The sequence below is a fragment of the Macaca mulatta genome, chromosome 15 (assembly GCF_049350105.2).
Source record: "Macaca mulatta isolate MMU2019108-1 chromosome 15, T2T-MMU8v2.0, whole genome shotgun sequence".
NCBI classification, from domain to species: domain Eukaryota; kingdom Metazoa; phylum Chordata; class Mammalia; order Primates; family Cercopithecidae; genus Macaca; species Macaca mulatta.
Window position 1 is genome coordinate 104375654 of NC_133420.1, and position 25563 is coordinate 104401216.

Sequence of the window (25563 nt, forward strand, 5' to 3'; positions counted from 1 at the left end):
TTTAAGACTCTAATCCATCTGGAATTAATTTTTGTATAAGGAGTAAGGAAAGAATCCAGGTTCAGCTTTCTACTTATGGCTAGCCAGTTTTCCCAGCACCATTTGTTAAATAGGGAATCTTTTCCTCATTTCTTGTTTTTGTCAGGTTTGTCAAAGATCAGATGGCTGTAGATGTGTGGTATTATTTCTGAGGGCTCTGTTCTGTTCCATTGGTCTATATCTCTGTTTTGGTACCAGTACCATGTTGTTTTGGTTACTGTAGCCTTGTAGTATAGTTTGAAGTCACGTAGCGTGATGCCTCCAGCTTTGTTCTTTCGGCTGAGGATTGTCTTGGCAATGTGGGGTCTTTTTTGGTTCCATATGAACTTTAAAGTAGTTTTTTCCAATTCTGTGAAGAAAGTCATTGGTAGCTTGATGGGGATGGCATTGAATCTATAAATTACCTTGGGCAGTATGGCCATTTTCACAATATTGATTCTTCCTATCCATGAGCATGATATGTTCTTCCATTTGTTTGTGTCCTCTTTGATTTCACTGAGCAGTGGTTTGTAGTTCTCCTTGAAGAGGTCCTTTACATCCCTTGTAAGTTGGATTCCTAGATATTTTATTCTCTTTGAAGCTATTGTGAATGGGAGTTCATTCATGATTTGGCTGTCTGTCTGTTACTGGTGTATAAGAATGCTTGTGATTTTTGCACATTGATTTTGTATCCTGAGACTTTGCTGAAGTTGCTTATCACCTTAAGGAGATTTTGGACTGAGACAGTCGGGTTTTCTAAATATACAATCATGTCATCTGCAAACAGGGACAATTTGACTTCTTCTTTTCCTAACTGACTACCCTTTCTTTCTTTCTCTTGCCTGATTGCCCTAGCCAGAACTTCCAACACTATATTGAATAGGAGTGGTGAGAGAGGGCATCCCTGTCTTGTGCCAGTTTTCAAAGGGAATGCTTCCAGTTTTTGTCCATTCAGTATGATATTGGCTGTGGGTTTGTCATAAATAGCTCTTATTATTTTGAGGTACGTTCCATCAATACCGAATTTATTGAGAGTTTTTAGCATGAAGGGCTGTTGAATTTTGTCAAAAGCCTTTTCTGCATCTATTGAGATAATGATGTGGTTTTTGTCTTTGGATCTGTTTGTATGCTGTATTATGTTTATTGATTTGCGTATGTTGAACCAGCCTTGCATCCCAGGGATGAAGCCCACTAGATCATGGTGGATAAGCTTTTCGATATGCTGCTGGATTCGGTTTGCCAGTATTTTATTGAGGATTTTTGCATCGATGTTCATCAGGGATATTGGTCTAAAATTCTCTTTTTTTTTGGTTGTATCTCTGCCAGGCTTTGGTATCAGGATGATGTTGGCCTTGTAAAATGAGTTAGGGAGGATTCCTTCTTTTTCTATTGATTGGAATAGTTTCAGAAGGAATGGTACCAACTCCTCCTTGTACCTCTGGTAAAATTCAGCTGTGAATCCATCTGGTCCTGGACTGTTTTTGGTTGGTAGGCTATTAATTATTGCCTCAATTTCAGAGCCTGCTATTGGTCGATTCAGGGATTCAACTTCTTCCTGGTTTAATCTTGGGAGAGTGTAAGTGTCCAGGAAATTATCCATTTCTTCTAGGTTTTCTAGTTTATTTGCATAGAGTTGTTTAGAGTATTCTGTGATGGTAGTTTGTGTTTCTGTGGGGTCGGTGGTGATATCCCCTTTATCATTTTTTATTGCGTCTATTTGATTCTTCTCTCTTTTCTTCTTTATTAGTCTTGCTAGTGGTCTATAAATTTTGTTGATCTTTTCAAAAAACCAGCTCCTGGATTTATTGATTTTTTGGAGGGTTTTTTGTGTCTGTGTCTCCTTCAATTCTGCTCTGATCTTAGTTATTTCTTGCCTTCTGCTAGCTTTTGAATGTGTTTGCTCTTGCTTCTCTAACTCTTTTAATTGTGATGTTAGGGTGTCAATTTTAGATCTTTCCTGCTTTCTCTTGTGGGCATTTAGTGCTATAAATTTCCCTCTACACACTGCTTTAAATGTGTCGCAGAGATTCTGGTATGTTGTATCTTTGTTCTCATTGGTTTCAAAGAACATCTTTATTTCTGCCTTCATTTCATTATTTACCCAGTAGCCATTCAGGAGCAGGTTGTTCAGTTTCCATGTAGTTGAGCAGTTTTGGTTGAGTTTTTTAGTCCTGAGTTCTAGTTTGATTGCACTGTGGTCTGAGAGACAGTTTGTTCTAATTTCTGTTCTTTTACATTTGCTGAGGAGTGCTTTACTTCCAACTATGTGGTCGATTTTGGAGTAAGTACGATGTGGTGCTGAGAAGAATGTATATTCTGTTGATTTGGGGTGGAGAGTTCTGTAGATGTCTATTAGGTCCCCTTGGTGCAGAGTTGAGTTCAATTCCTGGGTATCCTTGTTAACTTTCTGTCTCATTGATCTGTCTAATGTTGACAGTGGGGTATTAAAGTCTCCCATTATTATTGTATGGGAGTCTAAGTCTCTTTTTAAGTCTCTTAGGACTTGCTTTATGAATCTGGGTGCTCCTGTATTGGGTGCATATATATTTAGGATAGTTAGCTCTTCCTGATGAATTGATCCCTTTACCATTATGTAATGGCCTTCTTTGTCTCTTTTGATCTTTGATGGTTTAAAGTCTGTTTTGTCAGAGACTAGGATTGCAACCCCTGCTTTTTTTTGTTTTCCATTCGCTTTGTAGATCTTCCTCCATCCCTTTATTTTGAGCCTATGTGTGTGTCTGCATATGAGATGGGTCTCCTGAATACAGCAAACTGATGGGTCTTGACTCTTTATCCAGTTTGCCAGTCTGTGTCTTTTAATTGGACCATTTAGTCCATTTACATTTAAGATTAATATTGTTATATGTGAACTTGATCCTGTCATTATGATATTAGCTGGTTATTTTGCTCGCTAGTTGATTCAGTTTCTTCCTAGCATCGATGGACTTTGCATTTTGACATGTTTTTGCAATGGCTGGTGCCTGTTGTTCCTTTCCATGTTTAGTGCTTCCTTCAGGATCTCTTGTAGGGCAGGCCTGGTGGTGACAAAATCTCTAAGCATTTGCTTGTCTGTGAAGGATTTTATTTCTTCTTCACTTACGAAATTTAGTTTGGCTGGATGTGAAATTCTGGGTTGATAATTCTTTTTTTAAGAATGTTGAATATTGGCCCCCACTCTCTTCTGGCTTGGAGAGTTTCTGCTGAGAGATCTGCTGTTAGTCTGATGGGCTTCCCTTTGTGTGTAACCCGACCTTTCTCTCTGGCTACCCTTAACATTTTTTCCTTCATTTCAACTTTGGTGAATCTGACAATTATGAGTCTTGGAGTTGCTCTTCTTGAGGAGTATCTTTGTGGCATTCTCTGTATTTTCTGAATTTGAATGTTGGCCTGCCTTACTAGGTTGGGGAAGTTCTCCTGGATGATATCCTGCAGAGTGTTTTCCAACTTGGTTCCATTTTTCCCGTCACTTTCAGGCATACCAATCAAACGTAGATTTGGTCTTTTCACATAATCCCATATTTTTTGGAGGCTTTGTTCATTTCTTTTTACTCTTTTTTCTCTTCACTTCTCTTCTTGCTTCATTTCATTCATTTGATCTTTAATCGCTGATACTCTTTCTTCCAGTTGATCGAGTCAGTTACTGAAGCTTGTACATTTGTCACATAGTTCTCGTGTTATGGTTTTCATCTCTATCAGTTCTTTTAAGGTCTTCTCTGCATTGATTATTCTAGTTATCCATTCTTCCATTCTTTTTTCAAGGTTTTTAGTTTCTTTGTGCTGGTTACGTAGTTCCTCCTTTAGCTCTGAGAAGTTTGATTGACTGAAGCCGCCTTCTCTGATCTCGTCAAAGTCATTCTCCGTCCAGCTTTGTTCCATTGCTGGCGATGAGCTGCGTTCCTTTAGGGGGAGATGCGCTCTTATTTTTTGAATTTCCAGCTTTTCTGCCCTGCTTTTTCCCCATCTTTGTGGTTTTATCTGCCTTTGGTCTTTGATGATGGTGACGTACTGATGGAGTTTTGGTGTGGGTATCCTTTCTGTTTGTTAGTTTTCCTTCTAACAGTCAGAACCCTCAGCTGTAGGTCTGTTGGAGTTTGCTTGAGGTCCACTCCAGACCTTGTTTGCCTGGGTATCAGCAGCGGAGGCTGCAGAAGATAGAATATTGCTGAACAGCGAGTGTTGCTGTCTGAATCTTGCTGTGGAAGCTTCCTCTCAGGAGTGTACCCCACCATGTGAGGTGTGAGGTGTCTGTCTGCACCTAGTGGGGGATGTCTCCCAGTTAGGCTACTCAGGGATCAGGGACCCACTTGAGCAGGCAGTCTGTCCATTCTCAGATCTCAGCCTCCGTGCTGGGAAATCCACTGCTCTCCTCAAAGCTGTCAGACAGGGGCAATTACCTCTGCCGAGGTTTCTGCTGTTTTTTGTTTAGCTTTGCCCTATCCCCAGAGGAGGAGTCTACAGAGGCAGGCCAGCCTCCTTGAGCTGTGGTGGGCTCCACCCCTGGATTCAGTTTTAAGACAGTTTTTCATCTGCTTTTCACATGTTATAAAGTGGCTTTTCAAAATGTATGGATGGGCCCCAGGGAGCACATGTTTGTTTCACTGTTCTGTCTACAGAATGTCACTTCTTCCATGAATGCTAGTAGCTATCTTAAGTGTAGTTTCCCTTTGTACAAATAGCATTACCTTTCTTTGCTGTTGACTTTATAGTTCACTTTTGTGCAAGTTACTCACACATTAGAAAAATTCCCTTATGAAGGTGACTTCATTGCTAAATCTTTTTAAATATGATCCACAAAATTTATAACACTATAGAAAGTGATTGATAAGAGATAATCTTCTAAAGAATGTCATCCAAGGAAGGCTAGTTTGGGTATTGAAAGAAAATTGATTGATTTTTATTTTATATGTATTTCTTCACAATACCATAATTTGTTGACTTCTTAACTGCCGTGTGAATAAATAATGTCATTCCTGTTTTATATTTCCAGGTAAGTGGCTCAAGAAGGTGAATTAATAGAGAATGCCACACCAGAGAACATTAAATGATCCTAGATGTGATTGTGGAGGAGAAATAGTGAGCATTTCTCTATATTAAAACCCTTGGTGCAAATATTCTGAAAGAGAAAGCAGATAGAAGTAGATTTATTATCTTCATTTTAAAATAATTTCAGGGATTTCCTTGGAAGCTACCTTTTGTGATGTTATTAAGCTCACTCATCATATTTCCTTAGCTGTTCTTCCTTCTTAGTTTCCTCTTTATTTCCTACTTTATGGCTTTTGTATATTGCTGTTCTACACTCTTTGGCCAAATTTTGGTTTTTAAAACTGAGAATTATAAAAGCAAAAGCTCATATGGAAGTTAACAATGTAATGGTTTTATGAATATTAACTAATTTAACCTTTAAACATTACTATGGGATGTGTACTGATATTTTCCTTTAACAAATAAAGAAATTTAGCTAGAAAAGCTAAGTAACTTACTTCAGATTGCACATCTGTAACTGGTAGAGCCAGAAATTGAATTCATTGAGCCTAACTTCAGAATTCATGTTCACTGCTGCTATGCTTTCCAGGCTTTATGATTGTTTTGATAGTTCTTAATTCCAAGAAAATAAGGCAGGGAGGGGGAAAACAGGTATAAAGGAAATAAGAAAGTAGGAAAAGAAGAACAGACAACTAATCTACACTTGTGATAGAAAATTGCATTTTTTTTGGCTCAACATCCCAATTATCTGTCATTTTCATGTCACAGGATACAAATTGATTCTTCAGTTTGTTAAAGTATTGATTTCTTTAAATTTCTGCTGTAGTTTCCAAATAAGATATTAACATTTAACAGCCATCTAAAGGAAAAGAGGTAGACTTGACAGAAATACAACTGGTGAGTTTGGAGGTGGATTGCAGCAGCACCACAGCATTCAAACTGGTTCTTGTTTTGTTCTGTTTTGTTTTGTTGTTGTTGTTTGCCTGTTTTGTTTGTTTTTTTCTTTTCGTTTGTTATTTTTTTTTAACATTGACTTTCTTGCTTTATTTCAATATGCTTAGTGTAGCCTTACTGAAGAAATTTTGAAAAAATCATACACACAGATTTTTTTTAAATTGGTGATGTCTTCATCCCTACCTTTTCTGGGGGAGAAAAACATTGTGGAATACATATCTGGAAATAAATGTGTACACCTAGACTCAGTATGTGAGACATGGACATAATAAACGAAGTTCCACCTAATTATTTAGCATCAAGGTTACACAGTTTCAGTTCCTAAAAGCAACGTGACATTGGAAGTAAGGAATGCAGATTTCAGTATCTGACCTATTCAACCAAGGAGGGAGAATCTAGATTCTTTTGAATTATGGTGTATTCTAAGGAATGCTATTTTTAACTTTATTTTGAGATATTGTATTATTTTTCTTTCTATTAGGAAACACTGTCTTTTTACCTTTCCAGAGGAGCTTGTCTTCATTTAGCTTTAAAGCTAACTAGTTTTCTATTTGATATAAGATGCTATTTCACTACTATTTTCAGTGCTGTTCAATGAATATATTGCTTAGCTAACATATTCTCTGTTAAATGATACATCTCAATTTTATTAAAACTCTGAGTTACGAAAAGCTGCTTTTGTGGGTTATTTTTTCCTTTAAAGTGAAAAAAAGTTAATTCTATTTTGGGAAAAAGAATATAGAATTAGTAGATTCTGATTTTGTAGAATGTTTAGGAATGTTGTCCAGTAGCAATAATAATGTATCCTGTTAAGTATGTTTAAACTAGTAGACTATATGTTAACATTGCTTCTCTTGAAATTACAGCTTTCTCTTTACATCACATGATTTATTATGTAAACTTGAGTACACTGACCATAAAGATTTTTCTTATCTCTGTAGTAATTCACAAGAATGACTTTTCTTTAATAATGATAGTGTATAGCATGCCTGTCAGATTTCTAAAATTGATTTACAATTATTCCCATCACTCCTCCAAGCTTACCAATAAGGTAGGTGATGTGAGCTACTTAGCCACTGGAGGCAAGTGAAACAGAAACATGAAAAGTGGTTATTTCTAGTTTTCCAGTAAGTGGCAAGAACTAGTAATGAAAATCTAAGCCCGTGAAACCAGTTACTCTGTGCCTTAACATATTCCTAATACAATAGTATTAGAGTATTTGGAAAACACAATTTAAGGAAAATGTGAAGTAATAATAGAGCAGGACTCTTCTGACCTTCGAGGGCACCTTCTGTCTATTAAATTGTTATCCTAACAGCTTCTTCAACCCCATCCATTTCATAAAGGTCAAGGCGTGGTTTTCACAAAAACCTAGCTGGGTCAAAATACTCATGATTATTTAAAACTTTGAAACAGTACTCACAGGCCATACTCATTTCTTACTTGATATATTTATAAATATACTTTGACATTGGTTATTTTCTGCTTTTACCACTAAATATCTGACTTACTTGTTTAAACTCAAATTTGGGCATTTGGAAGCAAGAGCAGGCAAGCAAATTGTGTGATAGAATGTGATATCCAAAATAACAAATTTTGAGGCTAATTATTTTTTTTCCCAAGTTATATATAACAATGCTTAACCTATTTGTGGTTAGGTATCACTGTAAGAATAATGAGAGAATAAATTTAGGTAAGATAAATTTTACCAAGAAGTAGAGAATAATATCTACGATAGAAGAAAAATGCAACTTGTATTTATTTCTTAATGGTTGAGATCAATCTTTTACCGTGAAATATATTATTTCAAAATATACTCCTTCAAAATATGTTGTCATAGCCTTAATTACTTCCTGTTTTGTTAAAGTAACTGGGAAATAATTTTGGGTCAGAGTTACAGAATAGTATTGAAATACTCTACCAGACTTTATATCTTTTATGCAATAATTTATGGAGATTTCCTTTCGAGAGAGCAAATTAACATTCTTAAAAACAAGGGCTAGCTTTTCTTTTGTTACTAAAACCTAACATTCAATCTTGAAATTTTATCATAGTTTTACAAGTTACAATTAATCAAACCACTTTGCCACTAACTAGAAGTTTTGTAGCAAGTATTTCCATTTATTAAAGGATGTACACATTCATTTCTCTTGGATATTTATTTATTTTAAAATGTTCATCTAACAGCAGTTCAACACCTCTCTGCTTCCCTTTTTGCATAAAGTGGATTCCTGTGCAATTAATAATTTCTAAGAGTACAAAGACTTAGGAGAGCAATGAATTCTCAAAGCTGAGGTTATTCACAGCTCGGCTAACACACTTGTACTAACTGAACAAGTTCTCCTTCCACATTTTCAAATGTGTCTCTGAGTCTGTAACCACGCCTGTCCATTCACCCTCCCCCAATATTATTTATCTTTCCACTCCCACACCCTTTCTCATTGGCATCTTATCTATTCTTACAGTTCCAACCGCCATCTGTTGATATCTTCCTAATCTGTATCTTCAAAATAGACTTCTATTTCAGACTTGTATAATTTAATGGGAAGCAGATGTCTCACAGACACCTCAAGCTCAACGTCCTGTTCCCACCCTCTCACTTTCTATTGAAACTGTCTCTGCTGTCTGTAGTCCCTTCCTTGTTCTTTTGCGCATAAGTACGATTTTACAAAACCCTATTTAATAGACATGATAAGACCCTTTAATGTCTGTTACTGACCACATTTAATTAGTCACTGAGTTTTGATAAACTATATATCCTAAAATGTTTCTGTTTCTACTTTTTATATGTTTGAGTCAGTCCCTTATATTTTTGTGTGTGGACTAAGATGGGATTTCTTGACCTCAGCAATATTGACATTTGGGCTGGATAATTCCCTGTGGTAGCAGGCTGTCCTGTGCATTGTAGTATGTTTATAGTATTCCCGACCTCTACTCAATCGATGTCAGCAGCACCGCCATCTTTCTCAGTTGTGAAAATAAAAAATATCTCTAGATGTTGATAATTGACTCCTGAGGGGCAAAATCACCCTTTACTGAGAATAACTAAAATATTATTATACAATTGCTTACTCACTTGTTCCTGCATTTTCAGCTTCAATTTTTTCCAATCCATCTTCCACAAAAGTTAATTTTTCAAAATTAACTTACGGCTCGAACTCTCCTGTTTAAAACCTGTCAGTGACTCCACATGGCCTAAAGCCATTGCCCAGATGGCCTTAAGCCATTTATTGCCTCACTGCTCCGTTTTCTTTTGACCTGTGAACGTTACTCAAAGAGCCAAGAGTTAACTCTCAAAACTTTGTATTTACTATATACATAGTACAGACATCCTAACAAACATTCTTACAAACATTCTTAATATTAATGTTTAACCATAACTTCTAGGTAGCTTTGACTAAATTTAGACATGTGTTTAATTACCTCAACTCTTTCTTTCCTTGATTTCTTGTATTATATTTCTATATAGCTGGACCAGACATAAGACTATAATTCGATAAGAAGGGAACCCATTCATTTTCAGTATTGTTAATAAAGAAGCTTACCTAAAAGAAGGAAATCAAAACAAGGTTTGCAAGCCGTAAATTTTAATTCCTATTCTCCTTTCCAAATTATGTTGAGAAAACAGAGAAACAAAAACAACTGCCCTACAGAAAGAACAGCATATATTTCAATGTACAATTCAGAAGCACCTGCATTAGTCAGAAATGCCATAGCAGTAACCTGACCTATTGTTAGAAATCTAGCAAGTACATTTTTCATTGTTCCCTAGTGGGACTTTATGCCAACCAGTATTGATTGTGAGAGTTTCAAACTTCTATTAGATTCTACTGTCACTTAGTTGATAATTATTTCAGCCCAACAGTAAGATGATTTAGAGTTGTGAAAATAAATAGATGGAGGCTATGCAGACTGGGTCAAACTGCCCAATACTTGGGCAAGCCTTGTCTGAGTTCTCGTTCTCATTTGATATCAGAGCATGAAATCTTCCCAATATAGATATTTCTGTAAGACTTTGCATTCTTAACTTTTAATTAGTCATGGAAATCATTGCTTTAATTTTTTTAAAGTATGATATGTTCAGTTACTGTAAGAACTTAATGTAACTCAGTATAGTTCAGAGTGATACCTAGAGTTTGTACAAATGTAGACATAAAGTGATGTGAAGCAGGACCTAAGGTAAATGGGAAAGAGTAAGTAGGCATTGGCAAAAAGGAGCATACACAGGAATAGAAATGGGATGTCACCTGGTTCCAATCAGTACATAGGGTTTTACCTCTTTGAGACACAGACTAGCAGAGATATTTTGTTTTGCTCCCTCTAACACAGCATTTCTGCTAAGCTCCTATAAGCCATCTATTTCTTCCTCAGTTGGCAAGTGCATTTACAACTTTCATCAATATAGTGTGTGGTAAAAAGGATGGGCTCTAGAGGCAGGCTGCTTATACTCAAATTCCAACTGTACCACTTGCTAACCATGTGCTGTTGGATAAGTCACTTAACTTCTCTGTGCCTTGGTTTTCTCATCTGAAAATTGTGGTGGTAATAATGCTACTGATCTCATAAGATTGTGATATTGAATTAATTGCCCGTGTAAAATGCTTAGAACATTGCCTGCTAATGAGCAGCCATTCAATAAATGCTGTCTATCACTATCCAGCACAGACTGATACAACTAAATGGTAATACAAAACAAAGGCAGGTAGCACCTCAATTATCAATCTCAGATGGCCAGGGCATTCCTGACACAAATGGGAACAACTTCAATTAACTCTTCTTTCTTTCTGTTCTACCTTCTTTCAGGTGTCTGTTTCCTCTTCATGCGAAATTTGTAGTACTCAGTTGTCTCCTAGTTTACCTTATGGTTTTGATGCCTTCAACACTTGGCCTGAGTACAGAGTGTGAAATAAGAAAAAATAAAGTCAGTTACATCTTTTACTTGTAATTTTAAAAGGTCCTGGGTGATGGCTTTCAAATATGACTACTCCATAATGTGTCAAGATTTTTCTAGAAAAGTTTGGCCAAGGAGCATGGATTTGTCTGCTATGTTCACTAGCTGTTAACAGATAATTTCTTTTGATTTTTGCATTCTATTTTATTCTAAATCATCTCATTCTTGTTTCCTGTCACAAGCTAACATCTTATTCTTTTTTCACTAATTTGACATTTTGCAATGCTTATTAGATAAACGTTATTCACAGAATTTGGAAGCTTTTGCCTGATATCCTATAGACTTCAGGAGAAAGGTACTATGGAAAATATTACTGTAATTATTAACAATAGAAATAATAGCACACCACAGCTGTGAAAGAAATAGGAGAAAGTGCATCCAAGTGCTTTTGCAGACATTTTAAGGTTCACACAGCAGAAGCTTAGAAATAGATCTCCTCTTGTATTTTGGCCAAACCAAATCTCTTTCTCGATTTATGTTAATTATACCTAAAAACCCAATCCCCAAGGCCTTGGTCTTTTCATCTCCTCATTTAGAGCTCATTCTTTTTCACTGGCTAGTAATTACCGTCCAATGTCTTGACCACCCAGCTGTGCTCTGACAATGTTACCTAGTTTTAGCAATCCCGTCTTCTGCTGAGGTGAGCACTATTTCCTGCTGCTTAGTGACTGTTAAATCACCCCACAAAGATGCAAATACCTGGCTCCTTTGCAAAAAGAGATGGCAGTATAAGTCACCTACTTTTGTATGATGCAAGTAAAACTTACACATGAGAAGGAAATGAATTAGATTTTTCTGGATATTTGTTTCTCAAGATTGTATTTAAAGGTTTAGATCATATGGCCAGGGAAGGCATCTCTGTAGCTTACCACACTAATGGTTCTACGTAATTTCCAAACAAGTGCTAAGTCGCTAAAGGAAGAAATTTCATGTTTCTTTAAAAAGTATGAGAGGAAATAAAGCCCCGATACATGTCACTTTAATAATCATTTAAAGTAGAGTCTGGAGTTCTGTTTTTTAATTGACACCTTCTCTTCTTTCTACCATTTGCAACTTGTACAAAAGAAGATGGTCATTGCTTTTGGAGCCAACAAATCACTAACTTTCAGCATGAACTGTTAACTCCAGGTAAAGCAGCCCCCAAAGTGTGATTTTTAATCACATATAAGTGAGCCTTCGTAACCTTGCTTCATTTTATCATATCTTTCTCATCTTCAGATTCTCCCCAAAAGAAAGTTAGTTTTCACATGATTCGGAATTTAGACACATTATTTAGCTCATAAAGAGGAAGATATAAATGACTAAAAATAAAGCGTAGGTATCCACATTTTGAGATGGGTTCATGGAGCCACTTATCATAAAATAATGTTTTGGCACTGGTAAATATCATTTTTGAAACACTTGAGAAATTTGGGGTATAAAAATCTGTTAAAGGATTCTATCCTTTAAAGAAAATTGCAGAAGGATCAAGTTACTTCTTCTAGGTAAAGCTTTCTCTGTTTGATGGTTCTGGAAGCCTTGTCTTTAATATGTTTACATTAATTATAGATATCAAAGGTAATTACACAAGGGCAAAAAAGTGAAATATCCATTTATCTGAAGAATGAAAGTTACATTAAGTGGTAGTAATTTACTGTTATTTTCCAAGAAATTGTTCAGCTGTTTTCAATTTATATAAGTTATAGTCTTGATGGAAAAAGATTATTTCAGCAACTACTTAGGTCAAATGGGGTTTTTGGCTTTTTAGAGCTGCATGATCCAGTATAGTACCAGTAGCTGTACATGACTATTAAGCGCTTGAAATGTGACCAGTCTGAATGGCAATTTGCTGTCAGTGTAAAATAGACAACTGGATTTCAAAGACTTAATACCAAAGAAATGTAAAATATCTTATTAATAATTTCTATATTGATTTCATCTTAAAATAATTATTTAGATACAATGGGTTAAATAAAATGTATTATAATTTCATGTGTTTCTCTTCATATGCTCAAGGAAAAATTAAAATTTTACATTGCACATCTAACTCATTATATTTCTATTAAATTATTCTGCTTTGGAGAATTAAACATTGTTGACAGAAGAATCACAGGAGAAAGAAGAGAATAGAATGAAGAGGACAATATGGGTTTGTGTCCAAATGCATCCCTTTATTCTGGTATCTGAACAATATAGAGAGCTACAAATAGGAGAAGAAACAAAACAAAACAAAGAACAGTTTTCATGAGGAACTTTGAGGATATAATCATCTCTGCTTGGGGGCCACTCCCACAGAATACAAAAGAAATGAACATGAAGAGGTTTTTATTTTTCTTGCTGCACATTAGGCTGTTAAACATCTTGCACACCTTCTGTGGCTTCTTTCAGATATTCTTCCACGCTGCAACTAGGGGAGGCTATTGAATGTGATGGTCCCCTCAGATGCCTCGAGGAAGATGAACAATGGTAATCAGATATCCTAAAGTTATCTTTAGGGCACTGTGTCACAGGCAAAATAGCAGCAATGCCTGGTGGAAGCTGACTTTGTGCATACATATGAGAGCCCAAAGAAGACTTCAAACTTCATGGTGGGCTGCCGAAACAATTTGGGAAGATAGTATGAAGAGCCAAATTCCTATTGCCATTATGTCACTCCATAGGTACCTATGAACTAGGGAAACTTGGAAAAAATCAGAGTCCCCAGATTTACTCTTCAGTGGTCAAAGTAAGAAGGAATATTGTTATTTGAATTTTAATCACTGTCTTCTGTTTTCTTTCAAACAATAATTTTTCAATTATCATTAGGTTTTTTTTTTTTTTTTGAGCTACTAGCTTCTATTTTAAAATAAAACATTACTTTTGGATAACTTATTTGTTTTCAACAATTGAAACTTTATTTTTGTATACACTATTTGGGAAAATTCATTTCTCCCTGTGGGTTTATTTTGTTCCATTTGTTCTCCAGTGCTGGGCCTGGTTAGGAAACTTTTCTTTGACCTTTTTGGACATTTATTTCTCTCAGCTCCTCCTACAATTATTTAAGGCCCAATTCTTGTTATAAGTTCCTAGTTGATGCAGGTAGTTGAATGAAAATCACCCCTTGCCACTCCCCCAATTCGCTTTCTGAATTGGAGAGAGAGGATAGCTGGAGGTGTTGTCCCTGTCTGTGGATGTGGTGGGGAGGAGTCAGAAAGTGGAAACATGGACATATTTTTGTTAGAGCTCTAAATCTAGTGATACATCATTGATTTTATCTCTGCCAGGAAATAAAACCTTCAGCTGCAGCTAAGAATTTGGAGGTTACTGAAGGAGGTTACTTTTTCAAGAGCAGAAGTAAGGATTCCACTGAATTTGCTCACCAAAGATAAGTCAGCAAAGAAAACTTACTGAAGAATACAGGTTGTCTACTGTGTTTTTCTTATTTTTTTGGAGGTTATTTGATCATGTTTATTTGAAAATTGACCCCTATATGACAGTCCATTCTGTTGAGTTTATTGTTAAAAGAGCAGGAATGATTAATGACTATAGTGAAATTATAGATTCCTATTGTTACTAGACTAATATTGTAAGAACCAGCTAAATCTTATAATGTATGATACATTTATGTGTGGCATTCTTTGGTGTAGAAATGATTGTGTAAATGCTGATGCTATGTAGTATACCTTCTGCCTAAATCAACATCAGTGCTAAAAATGTATATAAATAAGGTGAATATTTTGAATTTATTTAAGGCCCTTCTCCAAAAAAGAATAATAATTTAAATATTTTTTGTAGAACTATGAGAAAAGCTGACTAATTTGCATAAACTGAGGAGCACAATTGGAAATACAGCAAAATTGTTTAATTATTTTTAAGTGAATGCAAGTTTATTAAGACAGTAAAGGAATAAAAGAATGGCTACTCCATAGGCAGAGCAATAAAAATTATTGAATTTTTAAGTGAATATAATCATATTGCTTTGACTTATTGTCATCTATTTATAAGAAATAGCTATTCCACAATCTTCTTAATGTTTAAATATTTTGTAATAGGCATTAATATTATATATTTTTATATGTTATTCATATATATTAATAATAATAACTAATAAATATATATTTCTTATTATGTACCTGACATTGGAGTAAGTATTGAGCCTGTGAGGTGAGTAACATTATTACCTGATTTAACAAATGAGGAAACTAAAGTCCTTAAAAATGGTGGCTTTTGTTGACATATGTTGTTTTGAATGCTTTCCTTCCTGTTCCCCATCATTTGGCATGAGTTCCTTGGGAAATGACTCCTCCACTGAATGCAATCAAGTTAAAACTGTCAAGCCGTATATTTTTCTGCCTTCTCTAAGAATAAATGATGGTCAAGTGTTCTTTCTTCCAGGAACATAAATCTTAAGCAGACTTACATAAGGAAGGGAAGTGGTTGAATCTGAGGTATTTCCATGGTGGTCTTTGTGGAAAGCCTTCCATGAGTTCCCAGTCCATATTCTCCAAAGGATTTCTTGGATATGCTTTATTTATGGTTAATTTTCCAACTTCCCTTAAGTGTTGTGTGCTCTAATATTTTATTCTCTCTGTTTTTTGCTTCACTTAGTTAGAATTTCTTTCAGCCAATGAAGAATTCTAATAAGGAACATGAATCTGTAATTTTGAATATTCCAGAATAGTCGTGGTCTAAACATTACATCCTGCTGTTTCCCTAATTACTTGAAATCTGGATATTCCAGTTTCGACAACGAGATCTTAAAATTGTAATTCCCATGTCATGTTATATATAAAGTACCAGGCGATCACTGTACTTTGTTAGCCTACTTGCCCCCTTTGAATTATTAGGTTGGAAAATGTGGCCACTTTGAGTACATTACCTTTGAATCATGAGTAGGTGGAGATTAATTATGTTCTTCCAACTTATTGGGCTTTGTGACCTTTACTTATTTATTCATTTATTTGTTAAATATCCTTAATGATTTCAACTCTAAAATTCTGTTCCTGTGACCTGTACTGCAGTCTTTCCCTTTATATGCAAAGATTCTGCAATCATTGGATATTTTTGCATTAGATTTTTAAATTGAGATGCAATTCACGTACCTTTGCATAATGTTTATTACTTTAAAAATGTACAATTCAGTGTTTTTAGTAGAGTATATTCACAATGTTCTGCAACCATCATAACTATCTAATTCCAGAATATTTTAATAACTTCCAAAAAAATACCCTATTCCCATTGACAGCCACCTTCCATTCTCTTTTTCCCCCAGCCTCTGGAAATCAGTAATTTATTTTCAATCCAGTTACACTGTTTAAATATCTTAACAGTATTCCTTTTTTATAAGACAATTGTTGTTTTATTTCTTCAACTTATATTAAATGCTTAGGCATTCTCTACTTTTATCCACTGACAAAAACATCAAGACATGTTTTCCTAATAGCAATTGAAAGAGAGAAAATAACTACAAAACATTTAATCCAATCCCATATTATTTTCAGACTTCCTTAATTCTCTTTTTAAAATTATTAATTTATTTCTGAGCTTGAGAAATTGTATAACATTATGATTAAATTTTATCTGATTCTGGACAAATGAAAAATGACAACAGATTGAAAGGATATGAAAAGTCAGATTCAATAACCTCCCATATAGTCATTTGGGTTTTTTCAGCTTCCAATCCCACACTTCCTTGACCTAAAATAGATAAGAAAAGTCTCATCTTTAATTAAACAACTTGAAGTAATTTGGATTTTTTTTGAATATACACTATTTCTCATGATCTTTTTAAGGCCACATCTGAAATAATAATATTTTATTGCAAGCTTTAGATAAATATGCAGTTAAGAAGTATGACATAATATGTCCATTTACCCATGTGTACTTATCAAGTAATAATTATTGCTTTCCCCTGCCTGTTCTAGAAAAGATTTTAAGTAGCTGTGTTTTTAAATTTAGTAATTTTTAACTTGAATCTCCACTGTTCTCAGACAGCGTATCAGCTCCTGCTTTCCAAACAAACTTTGTAGGTCTTGGGAAGAAGAAAACCTCATGACTAAGAACTCTCTCTGGAATCAGAAAGCTTGAATTCAAATCCCACCTCTATTCTTATTAGTCATATGAACACAGGTAAGTCATTTAACTTCTTTGTGTCTCAGTTTTCTCATATATAAAATGGGAATTATATAACTTACCTAGAAAATTTGTTATCAGTGTATGAATTAATAAGAGAAGAGTAAAGTGCTTAAAATTGTGAGCAATATATTCCAAGGGTTCACTGGCTATCCTTCCTTATCTCACCAACTCAATTACTGAGACAGCAACGTTTAATTAAAATACATTTAAACCGACCCCACACCAAAAGTTAATGAAAGAAGTCTACATCATTAATATTGTGATTGCAATAATAGCTCTAAATTGTTGTATAACTGTTCGATGCTGAGCGTGTTGATATGTTCTTTCCTTGTTTTCTTTTGATATCCCAACAACCCTGTAAGTTGGGTAGTATTTTCATTTTACCAATGAATAAGCTATCTTTCTGACTGGCTCAGTAACCTGCTCATGGCTTGGACATTCTTCACATTACTTTTTTTCCGAAAATTCCCCTGTTGAAGTGATTCCTAGTGACTGCAAGAATTCCAAAAGCCGAAATAAATAAACTTTCTGGTGTTTCTAAAGTCTCATTCTTAATGTGATCTCAGATTTTGGTCCTATGATTTGGTCTTGTCATATCTTCTTTTTAGCAAAGTTTAGGAGAGCACTGTAGGACCACGTGTAGCAAGCATGTTAAAACCAGAAAAACAATCATATAAAATTCACTTCAGGAAGCAAGAACTTATGTTTTTAAAAATTTGTCACAGGGCCAATGTTAGAGTTCTTAAGGTCTAAACTAAAGGTATCTCATTCAAAATTTTAATTCTATATTTATTTCTAAAAATGGAGAAGGTAATGAAGAATGAACAAGAAGCAAAACAGGTCCTTCAGGTTGTGCTCACCATGGTGAGAGTCATTCTTTGAAACTCCCACAGGAGAACCATATCCATTCAGCTCACTTTGGACCACCTGTGGAGCCTCATAACCAGGGAATAGGGAATCTCCTGAGGTCCAAATTTGTGTGCCAGGTAATAAACTCCCCAGGATAAGCATCATACATCATCCTAAAGTAGCAGTTTTACCAACTGTAAGCAATTTAGAACACTATCTTTATATTAAGATATATTAATGTCTTAAAGGAGCACGTATATTGAATCACTTTAAAAAATATAACATCAGGGTCCCGTCGGAAAGAGCTCTTATACCCTGTATTAGTCTGTTCTTATGTTGCTAATAAAGCTACATCTGAGACTGGGCAATTTATAAAGGAAAGAGATTTAATTGACTCACAGTTCCACATGGCTGGGGAGGCCTCACAATCATGGCACAAGGCAAAGGAGGAGCAAAGTCACGTCTTACATGGCAGCAGTCAAAAGAGAGCTTGTGCAAGGGAACTCCCATTTATAAAACCATCAGGTCTCATGAGACTTATTCACTACCAAAGCACAGTATAGGGGAAACTGCCCTCATGATCCAATTATCTCCCCATGACCCTATGTGGAGACTGACGTGGGGATTTTTACAACTCAAGGTGAAATTTGAGTGGGGACACAGTCAAACTTACATCATACTCTGAAGTATTTAATCAAAAAATTAATGAAGATACTGTTTACAGAAATGGGTATAGAACAACAAGGGATGGTGAAACACCCAGGAACTGTCAATAGTGGGGAAGTCATTGCCAAATTCAGAGGGATTATTTCTCACTCACATTTACATTAGTGTCTAGCACAGTTACCATCACATGATTGCTATTGTGATCATCATTATAATTGCTGTCATTTAATAAACGCTTCCCATATTCTGGCCGCTAAGCTAAACTCTACACATATCATTTAAAATGTTCTTAGCCACTTTGTGAATTGGGAACTTTTTTTTTTTTTTTTTTTAGGTTCATTTTAAAATTTTTATTCTTAAGAATTTTTGTTTTCTTTGATTTATGTAAAATATTTCCATTGTCCCCAAATTAAGCGAAGCTATATTTTGAGAAAGCTAGCTTTCAGTTTTCAGTTTCTTTTTTTGAGATAGAGTCTCACTCTGTCACCCAGGCTGGAGTGCAGTGGCGCAGTCAATCTCGGCTCACTGCAAACTCCGCCTCCAGGCTCACGCCGTTCTCCTGCCTCAGCCTTCCAAGTAGCTGGGACTATGGGTACCCGCCACCACGCCTGGCTAATTTATTTTTTTGGTATTTTTAATAGAGACAGGGTTTCACCATGTTAGCCAGGATGGTCTTGATCTCCTGACCTCGTGATCCACCCGCCTTGGCTCCCAAAGTGCTGGGATTACAGGCTCAATTTTTACTTTTTATTTTTTTATTTTTATTGTTTTTTCTTTTTTATTGTACTTTAAGTTCTAGGGTACACGTGCACAACGTGCAGGTTTGTTACATATGTATACATGTGCCATGTTGGTGTGCTGCACCCATTAACTCGTCATTTACATTTGGTATATCTCCTAATGCTATCCCTCCCCCTCCCCCCACCCCACAACAGACCCTGGTGTGTGATGTTCCCCTTCCTGTGAATTATTGACTATATTTTATATAAAATGAATAATAAAACACAAGAATCAGCTAAGGGTAGAAGGTCATATAGGTAACCTGAAACAGAATTAAAAATCAAGCTTCACTGACTCAGAGGTCTGTACTATCCAAGTTATCATAAGTAAAATCCCATTTTAGACGTCAAATAAATGATTTCTACTGTATTTACTGTTACATTTTTACTGTTCCAAAGACCAGTAGTTTGACATCTAAACCCAGGTAATTGTTAATAATATATAACTCTGTCATTTTGCTTATTGATTGTGAAAACACTGTTTATGTTTTGTCTCCCAACCAGAGCACAGACTCATCAGAAGCAGATGCCATGTTTTATACTGTTATGTATCTCTCAGAGACTCCAGCACTTTGAAAGGACTAGGCCTTGCTTATTGATACGAATATTTTTTTCTAGGCATGTCCCAAAGTTCTCAGCATAGCTACAACCCTGCTTTTCACAGGATTTTCATTAAAATTAGGTTCTAGAGCATTACTTCCCTAATGTGTGATGCAACTAACATTTAGTTTTCAAATCAAAATTGGCTTTGTTTTTCCACTATCTTAATCTTTGAAGATATTGAACTTGGGATTTCCAAAACTATAATTAACAATTATTTTTACATATCTTTTATATACACAACTTTTACAATAGCTGGCATAATCATGTAGATTCATAGGAAATGTTTCTGAACCTGGTAAATAAAAATGAAAGAAGAAATCTTTACAGCTTGCTGACCCATGTGACTAACCTTGAAATCAGAGAGGCAGATTCATTTAAAACAAACTTCCAAACTGTTAAGCAAAGTACTGAATCTCTGTGACTTGACCAAAAGTAATTCAAACTTGACTATTCCAGGCTCCCTTGTATTGCTGTATCTACCCATGCATCAAAGACTCCAGTTGCAAAGGATGGCCAAGGAATCTGCTGTGCCTTTTGAGTCTCTCCGTTTTATATTGCCAAATTTATCTTCCTTTAATACTTCACTTCTCATAAGACACTAAGATAAACAAGGATGCAACTCACTTTTATTTAAAAATAGAACCTAGTGGTTAAAAGTACTTGTTCTGAAAACAACTCTATTTTTCTAGTTCTAACATGTCTCCAACTAGTTATCTCACCTTGAGCTTGGCACATAATCACTCCATCTTACTTTTGCATCTGTGACACAAGAAAAATACCACCCACCTCAACACAGATCTTATGAAGATTAAAATAAGATTATGAAAGTAAGATGCTCAGCACAATGTCTAACCTAAAATAAATGCTCAGCAAATAGGAACTACTATAATTATTATCCAGATCAAATATTTTCTCCTCTATGAAGCTTTCTTATTCTTTCCCAGCTAGAATTACTTATTTTCTTCCTTGCTTTCTATACCACACTTTAGTCACCACCATGCTGGCACTTGTCTCACTGCATTATAATTATTTATGTGCCTGTGTTCCATCACCAGAATTTGGGACTTAAGCTTCTTTATACCACCAGCATAGTTGTTTCATGTGTGCTCATTAGGTAATGGAATAAAATGGATGAATGAATGAATGAACGGGACTATAGTACTAAATGCTGTTAAAGATGTAATTCTAAAGTGATCAAATTGCTGGAACATGAGTAGTTCAGATAATGAGAGACTGTCATAGAATTGCTTGATAAAATCTAGTCAATAAAATGGCTTGACAATATAACCTTTATGATTTCTTTAAATAATCATTCACTTCTTTCTGAAGTTGAGAAGAGGAGATTCCTTCTCCCATCTTTATATTTCAACAATGATAAGAAAACAAATTGATCTCTGGGATCAGTGCCCAATACCATTAGTGGTATGCATCTTACAATTCTTAATTAATTTGTGGCATACACATACCCAGTCTCCACAGCCAGCTTCATCTGCATACAGCAGCATAATCACGTTTTCCTTATAGTAAAGACTTTTTATGAATCATAAGTCTTCTCCAGGGGGTGTGGTTATCATCTGGTAATCACACCCTTGGGAGGTTAAAAACACTTATCTTTGGATCATGACTTGCAATGCCCCAGGGGTATGATTATCTCAGGCAACTCACACTTTCTGTCATGCCTAATTGCTTAATTATTATAGCTGTGAGTTCACACCACCACACTGGAACTCAAGTTGTGTCAGCATTTCCACTGTAAATTCCTTTTCCAAGAGTCTATAACTCAGCCATAAAAAAAAAAGAGAAAAGAAAAGAAAAGAAAACCTGTGGTTCACTGAAGCACTGCAGCAAGGCTCTTATTCCAGGAAACATTTCTGCAGTAGATGAATTGTATCTTAAAAATTGGGTCCTGGTCCTCCTAGTTAGGTCACCAAAGAAATAAATGATAATTAAATGTCTCTAAATTATATATTTTTCTGTATGGCTGGGAAAATAATGTAAATCCTAAAGACATAAATATTTTTAAATTTAAATAAGAATGGCTCATACAATTTCCAGTTTTTTGGAAATACACTTACACATATTTATGAAATATTATATAAGTAGAATGAGTTAAACCATAGAGAACATTGTCATATGCAGTCATGTACTACATAACATTTCAGTCAAAGGACAGTATGTGGCAGTGGTCACATAAGATTATAATGGAGCTGAAAAGTTCCTATTGTCTAATGAGATCATGGCTGTCATAGCCATCATGGTGGTCATGACCATCCGAACATTGTAGTGCAATGTGTTATTCGTGTGTTTGTGGTGATGCTGATGTAAACAAGCATCTGCACTGCCGGTTGTATAAAAGTGGAGCATATACAATTATGTACATAGAATTATGCACACACAATTATGTACAACACACAATATTTTATAATGACAATAAACAATTATGTTACTGGTTTATGTATTCACTGTACTATACTTTTCATTATTTTACAGTGTACTCTTTCTACTTATATATAAAAAAAAGTTAACTGTAAAACAACCTCTAGCAGGTCCTTCAGGACATATTCCAGAAGAAAGCATTGTTATCCTAGGAGATGATGGTTCCATGCGTGTTATTGCCCCTGAAGACCTTCCTGTGGGTCAAGATACGGAGATAAAAGACAGTGATATTGATGATTCTCACCCTGTGTACGCCAAGGTAATGTGTGTGTTTGTGTCTTAGTTTTTAATAAAAACAGTTTAAAAAGTTAAAAAAAAAATCAAATTTTAAAATTAGAAAAAAAGCTTATAAAATAAGGATATAAAGAAAAATTATTTTTGTACAGTTATACAATGTGTGTTTTAAGCAGAGTTATTACAAAAGAGTCAAAGAGTTAAAAATTTAAAAGTTTACAGCATAAAAAAGTTATAGTAAGCTAAGGTTAATTTATTATTGAAGAAAGGAAAATTTATAAATTTAGCATAGCCTAAGTGTACAGTGCTTACAAAGTCTACAGTAGTGCACAGTAATGACCTATACCTTCACGTTACTCACTGATTAACCTAGAGCAACTTCCATTCTTTCAAGCTTCGTTTCATTTTCAGTGCTTTATATAGGTGTACCATTTTTATCTTTTATACAGTATTTTTACTATCCATTTTCTATGTTTAGATACAAAAATATTTACCATTGTGTTATAGTTGCCTGCAGTATTCAGAACAGTAACATGCTGTATAGGTTTATAGCCTAGGAGCAATAGACTATACCATATAGCCTATGTTTGTAGTAGGCTAGACCATCTAGGTTTTGTAAATACACTCTATGATATTGGCACAATGACAAAATTGCTTAATGATGCATTTCTCAGAACATAATCTCATTGTTAAGTGATGCATCACTGTATATGTAAATTCCAAACCTCAGCCAAATATTTTCTTAGCTCATATACTGTTTATTATCTAGAGGATTGAGTAAAGAGCACAAAACTAGATAATGGAAAACAAAATGTAGCCCAAACACTGTGTCGTTGTATATGACCAGGTGCCTCAGACCGATGAATGTCTCAAAGCCTGGAAGGGGGGTACTCAGGTAGATCAATTCACAAGAGCCCCAAGATTATAAACTACTCAACTAATGCACTAATATGAGAGGTATATTTACCCTGGTAGCTGTTATTCATCCATGGTAACACCATCCCAACAACAGCATTTCTGAGATGCTAATAAAATGTTTTGCTATAAATATGGAATCAGATTAAATAAAATGAGAATGTTGAGTGGTATTTCATACAGATTGTGCTGACAGCTAAATGCTCTTGGTTTTTTGCTCTGGGGGATACCCCTCTTCTGTTAACTCAACAGTCGCTAGAATTTCCAGAATTTGACCTTCAATTTTGTTATGCTACAGCCAGTGTGACTCAATGTATGCATTTGAAAAACATATGTCTTGGATTGAAATCTCCCAAGAAATTAAAAGAAAATAAGTTATTACTAATTCCTTAATTCTTCACTCATCCTTTCAGTATATTTTTGTAAGTTTCTTGGTCATCTTTTTCTTTCAAGAGGTGCTACAATTTCTTCATTAAATGGCACAGAGTTGATGAACACCTGACCCTCCAACAGAGACCATGTTTGCCAGACTATTTTTTTTTGTATCAATCTGTCTTAATCTATATTTTTTCTTCAAAAAAACCCCTGCATAATGTTTTATATAATTTAGAACAAAATACAAATATCATATTTTCTTATAAATAAAACTAAAATATCTCTGGATAGTAAAAGTATGTGTCCACTTTTCCTCACACAAAATGAAAATGGTTCTCCTCATGTGTAATCAGACCATCTCACATTGTTGTATCCAAGATCAATACATGCAAGTGCATTTCATGACTTTTCTTAAAAAGTTAAAATGTTGAATCCTATCTTACTTTTCTTAACACATAAGCATATGCTCCAAATGTTTTGTTTTGTTTTTCTGATAATAAGGCACTAAGTAGTACATCAGGGAAATAGAAGGAAAAGAAAAATCAAAATAGAAACGCAAAACTTCTTTCTTTTTTATTATTTGAAATATAAATTTTGCTATAACTCCTACTTGGAAAAGTGTCTAATCGCTTTACAGGTACATATGTTGGCAGCACCCACTACACGGTTATTAGTGATAAGGTAACAGCAGATGAAAACACAAAATGAAAACATTTTGTGACTATGGAGATCAAGATGGTTTCTTACAAGACGCAAGAGTAACAGTTGCTAAATGTTAGTCAATATAGAAGCCAATATGTATATGTGTTTATGTTAATGTTTTATGTTGTGTTACAAAACAAAAAGAAAAAATAGATTCACCGGTATTTGAAGATGATTTGGAAATATACAAATGAAAAAAACGAGGTATTGAGAGGAAAAATATGTGGCAGAATATTACACAACTATTCTGAAGCAAAAAAGTTATGACTTTATCTTGTTCGGTATTCTTATTTATGCACAAAAACATATCAAGAGTGTTGATGGCAGACATTTTTTAGGTTAAGTGAGAAGGAAAAATAGGTTATTCTACTCTGTGAGGCTTTTAACGGGGGAGAGACTTTCTAATAATATGTGGTTAAACATAAAATATAAAGTAGCCAGGATTTTTTAAATACAGAGAATTTATTTTTTAACCTTTTGGGAGGTCTGGAGGTCTGGCAAAAATAAATATTTGTATATGGATACACACAAAATTTAGCATGTAATTTCAGAGGGCTCATAGATTCTTTAGCACTCATGCAGAGCCATAAGTTAAAAACTTCAACTACACAGAGAAAGCATACAATATATAATTGTTACTGATGACTAAGGTAGGCAAAATCTCTCGCCCCTGCTCCCCCACAAAGTGGTTCAGGAAGATAGTACTTACTTGAGTGTTGATAAATGTATACAGCTATTAAACTGCAACTACAAACATGATCTTGGACATCTTCATCACTCCAAAAAGTTTCTTCATTCCCCTTTGCAAGCAATTTCCACCCTGCCACCAGCCCTAGATAACCCAAGACCTACTTTCTGTTCTTGTTAATTAGATTTGGCTTTGTCTAGAGTTTCATATAAATGAATGCATACAGTTTGTACTCTTCTCTGTCAGCTTCTTTTGCTCACCATAATGTTTTTGAGATTCATCCATGTTGTTGTATATAACAGTAGTTTGCTCTTTTT